The 5,352-nt window shown below is 38.6% G+C and overlaps 1 non-coding gene across 1 annotated transcript; it reads left to right on the top strand.

The window, feature by feature from the left end:
* The first annotated feature begins 4,927 nt into the window (after positions 1–4,927).
* Positions 4,928–5,034, top strand: LOC149499069 (small nucleolar RNA R71). The gene has a single exon (XR_016319208.1). It is a non-coding gene; the product is annotated as a small nucleolar RNA R71 (small nucleolar RNA).
* The last annotated feature ends 318 nt before the right edge of the window (positions 5,035–5,352 follow it).

Below are 5,352 nucleotides of genomic sequence, written 5' to 3'. Positions count from 1 at the left end.
GCTGCTAGACATGGCCTGGGCGTGCTCTCCTCTGCCTCTCAAGTTGATATTTTTCCTCGCAGATAGCACAGGCGTGCTATCCGGCACGCTTGGGGCGTGCTTGTCCCTGACTCTCCACGAGTTTTCTCCTTTCCTGACACACGGGCGTGTTGCAGGGTACGCCTGGGCATTTTGAGGTCTTGCTTCATGGCACGGCCGTGCTAAGTGACACGGCCAGGGCGTGCTTTCTTCTGGATTTTAACTTGCTCCTAAAAAAAAAATTTAACTAAAATAAAAGAACAATTACGGAGAAAATTGGGAAATTTTATAACAGAAATAAAAGAAATAAATGGAATGAAAATTTAAAAAGAAAATAATATGGGTTGTCTCCCACAAGCGCTTTTGTTTAACGTCGTTAAGCTCGACGCATTCAACCCAGTTCAGGTTAAATGAGACTGATGGTACTCTTGATGGGATCAAAGTTGTCATTTTGATAAACCTTCAAACGTTGAGCATTAACTTTGAAGCTTCGGTTTGACTTACCATCCACTATTTCAATGGCTCCATGAGGAAAGATTTCCTTGATTGTGAATGGACCGGACCATCTAGAGCGCAACTTACCAGGGAATAGGTGGAGTCTAGAGTTATAGAGCAATACCTGCTAGCCTACCTTCAGATTCCTCATGATAATATGCTTAACGTGCCATTGTTTGGTGCGATCTTTATATATTTTGGCACTCTCATAAGCATGGAGGCGCATTTCATCCATCATATTCAGTTGTAGCAATCGTTTTTGACCAACTTCCTTTGCATTGAAGTTAAGAAATTGAATTGCCCAGAACGCCTTATGTTCTAACTCAACAGGAAGATGACAAGCCTTACCGTAAAGCATGCGATATGGAGACATACCTATAGGTGTCTTGAATGCAGTTCTATAGGCCCATAGAGCATCGTCTAGCTTTTTTGACCAATCCTTCCTTGATTGTCCAACAGTTGTTTCCAGGATCTTTTTGATTTCTCTGTTTGTGACCTCTACTTGTCCACTTGTTTGAGGATGATATGGAGTACCTACACGATGAGTAACACCATATTTTGCAAGAAGGGAATCTAAATATCTATTGAAAAAATGCTTATCTCTTCGTCCGTGATTATTGCCCTGGGAGTGCCGTGACGTGTAAAAATATTTTTCTTGATAAAGTTAATTACACTTTTGGCATCATTACTTGGAAGAGCAACAGCCTCTGCCCACTTTGACACATAGTCCACCGCCACTAGAATGTATTGGTTGGAGTATGATGGTGGAAAAGGTCCCATGAAGTCCAGACCCCAAACATCGAAGATTTCGACTTCAAGGATGCTATTTAAGGGCATCTCATGTCTCTTCGAAATGTTACCTAACCTTTGACAACGATCACAAAGACGAACATAGTTAAAAGCATCTTTAAATAGATTAGGCCAATAGAAACCGCTTTCCAATATGCGTGCTGCTGTCTTGCTTGCTCCAAAATGCCCTCCACATTCCATTGAATGGCAGAATTTAAGGACACTTTCTATTTCACTTTCCGGTATACATCGCCGAAATAGTTGATCACTACAGTATTTGAACAAAAAGGGCTCCTCCCAATAATAGTATTTGATATCATGGAAAAACTTTTTCTTTTGTTGATAAGAAAAGTTGGGAGGAGATATTTTACAAACAAGGTAGTTAACTATATCAGCATACCAGGGGGCTTGTGTATTTGCTAACAGTAGAAGTTGTTCATGGCGAAAGTCTTCATTAATTTGTAACTCTGTTGTATCTTCTTCCCCCAATTCTAGCTTAGAAAGGTGGTCAGCCACAAGATTCTCGGTTCCCTTTTTGTCGCGAATTTCTAGATCAAATTCCTGCAATAAAAGCACCCAGCGAATTAGTCTCGGTTTTGCATCTTTCTTTTCTAGCAAATATTTGATGGCTGAGTGATCTGTGTAAGCTATTGTTTTAGCTCCAATTAAATAAGCCCTGAATTTGTCAAAAGCAAAAACAATAGCTAACAATTCTTTTTCAGTAGTTGCATAATTTAATTGCACATCATTTAATGTGCGACTAGCATAATAGATAATATGCAACTTCTTTTCCTTTCTTTGCCCGAGAACTGCTCCGATAGCATGATCACTAGCATCACACATAAGTTCAAAGGGAAGAGTCCAGTCTAGTGTTGTGATGATAGGTGCTGAGATCAATTCCTTCTTTAACCTGTTAAAAGCATCTAAACACTCTTTGTCAAAATCAAAAGCAACATCTTTAACTAATAAATTACAAAGAGGTTTTGTGATTTTCAAGAAGTCCTTGATAAACCTTCTATAGAATCCTGCATGACCAAGGAAGCTCCTTATTCCTTTCACTGAGTTAGGAGGAGGTAGTTTTTCAATTACCTCGATTTTGGCTTTGTCTACTTCAATCCCTTTTTGAGAGATCTTATGCCCTAAGACAATACCTTCACTAACCATGAAGTGACACTTTTCCCAATTTAAGACGAGGTTAGTGTCCTCGCATCGCTATATTACTAAGGATAAATTATAAAGACATGCATCGAAAGAGGAACCAAATACAAAGAAGTCATCCATAAATATTTCAATAAAATTCTCTACCATATCAGAAAAGATGGACATCATGCATCTTTGAAAGGTTGCAGGGGCATTGCATAATCCAAAAGGCATTCTCCTATAGGCAAAAGTGCCATAAGGACAGGTGAAAGTAGTTTTCTCTTGGTCTTCAGGAGCAATAGGTATCTGAAAGTATCCTAAATAACCATCTAAGAAACAATAAAAAGGATAACCTGCAAGTCTTTCAAGCATTGGATCAATAAAGGGTAGGGGAAAGTGGTCCTTGCGTGTTGCTTTGTTTAGTTTTCTGTAATCTATGCACACACGCCAACCTGTGACTGTTCTAGTGGGGATTAATTCATTGTTTTCATTAGAGATAACAGTCATACCTCCCTTCTTTGGAACAACTTGGACAGGACTTACCCAACTACTGTCGAAAATTGGATAAATAATACCAGCATCTAGGAGTTTTATGATTTCAGCCTTGACTACCTCCTTCATGTTTGGATTCAATCGCCTTTGATGCTCGATTGAAGGTTTGTAGTCTTCTTCCATCAGTATTTTATGCATACATATACTCGGGCTTATTCCTTGTAGATCTGAAATTGACCATCCTAGTGCCTTCTTATGCTTTCGAAGAACCTGCAACAACCTTTCCTCCTGATCAAGCGTTAAGTGAGAAGAAATAATAACAGGAAAAGAATGATTCTCACCTAAGAATGCATGTTTTAAATGAGGTGGGAGTTCTTTTAGTTCTTGCTTAGGAGGCTCACTTTCTTTCTCATTCATAATGCTCGATTCATTAATGTCATCTTTAGTATGCAAAGTGTTTTCCACACATTCATCAACAACATCAATTCGAAAACAATCACCATAGTCCATAGGAAGTTTACAAGATTTAAGAACGTCAAAGACAATTTCTTCCTGCCCAACCCTTAGAGTTAACTTACCTTCATAAACATCAATTAATGCTCTTGCAGTTGCAAGAAAAGGGCTTCCAAGGATTAAAGATCCTTTCCTGTCTTCATCAATGTCAAGAATAACAAAATCAATAGGAAAGATGAATGTACCTACCTTTACAAGCACGTCTTCTACAATCCCTCTAGGATATTTTATTGATCGATCCGCTAATTGTAAAGACATCCTTGTTGGTCTGAGCTCTCCCATGCCTAGCATCTTAAAAACTTCATAAGACATAAGATTAATGCTAGCACCTAAATCTGCCAAAGCCTTTTCAAAATCAAGATTACCAATATTGCAAGGAATAGAAAAACTTCCTGGATCTTTTAACTTTGGAGGTAGTTTATTTTGAATAATTGCACTGCACTCCTCAGTTAACATTACCGTTCCTTGATCGTCGATTCTTCGTTTCTTGCTCAGGATTTCTTTTAGGAATTTTGCATAGCTAGGCATTTGAGCAAGAGCTTCAGCAAAAGGAATATTGATTTGAAGCTTTTTAAATACATCCAGAAACTTGAGGAAGCTCTTGTCGTCTTGTGCTTTCTTTAATCTTTGTGGAAAGGGAACGGGTGGAACATAGGGTTTTACCTTTTCTTGTTCTTCTAGGTCAATGATGGGCTCCTTTGGCTGCTCTTTTTCCTCCTTTTCTTTCCTTGGTGGTTCTTCTAATTGTTTACCACTTCTCAAGGTGATAGCCTGCACTTGTTCTTTAGGATTTTTTTCAGTATTGCTAGGTAACGTACCTTGAGGTCGAGATGCCATCATGTTTGCAAATTGTCCTAGCTGAATCTCCAAATTTCTTATTGCAGCCTGCTGGATTTTATGGTTTTCTCTGGTTTCGTTCATGAAATCCATGTGTGATTTAGAAAGGGCAGTGAGGAGGTCATCATGAGATTTCTTTTCTTGAGGAAGAAAACCTGGTGGTGCGTTCAAGGCATTGTTAGGATTACCATAGGATAGATTAGGATGGTTCCTAAATCTGTTATCATATGAGTTAGAGTAAGGGTAATTCTTCCTTCCTTGATTCATCACATAATTTACTTGCTCCAAGGTTTGTGGATTCAAAGAGTCCATCATGCATTCTCCAATTCCATGTTGTCCATTGCACCTATCACAAACTTGCATAATAGAATTCACAAGATTAGTAGTTAACATGTCTAGTTTTCTTACCATGTTATCTACCTTTGCATTAAGTGCTATAATGGCGTCTATTTCATAGACTCCTGCATTCCTCTTCCTTTCGAAATTGTTTTGGTAATGGCTGTTGCATGCCATCTCCTCTATTAACTCATATGCTTCATCAATACCCTTTTTCTCAAAGGATCCACCTGCAGCTGCATCTAAAGTGATTTTGATATTAGGAGATAATGCATTATAAAAAGTTTGTACCTGTAACCACTTAGGTAAACTGTGATGGGGGCACTTCCTCAACAAATCCTTGAATCTTTCCCAAGCTTCATACAAGCTCTCTTGATCATGATGAGCAAATGTCATTATCTCATTGCGCAGCTTTGTGGTTTTTGAGGATGAAAAGAATTTTGCTAAGAACTTTTGAGCTAATTCGTCCCATGTTGTGAAACTTCCAGCGGGACATGACTGTAACCCAGGATCTTGCTTTATCCCTAAGAGTGAAAGGGAAAAGTCTTAATTTAATTGCATCTTCGGAAATACCATTCTATTTGAAAGTATCACAAATTTCCAGGAAATTTGTGATATGGGCATTAGGATCTTCACTAGGCAAACCCCCATATTGGATCGAGGTGGAGAGCATTTGGATAATTGCGGGTTTAATCTCAAAATTATTAGCTTCCACCCTAGGTTTTGTAATGC

This window comes from Jatropha curcas, chromosome 1, assembly GCF_041381405.1.
Source record: "Jatropha curcas cultivar XTBG-Jc1 chromosome 1, XTBG_Jcur_1.0, whole genome shotgun sequence".
In the NCBI taxonomy this organism is placed as follows: Eukaryota; Viridiplantae; Streptophyta; class Magnoliopsida; order Malpighiales; family Euphorbiaceae; genus Jatropha; species Jatropha curcas.
This window is presented reverse-complemented; position numbering and strand designations above follow the sequence as displayed.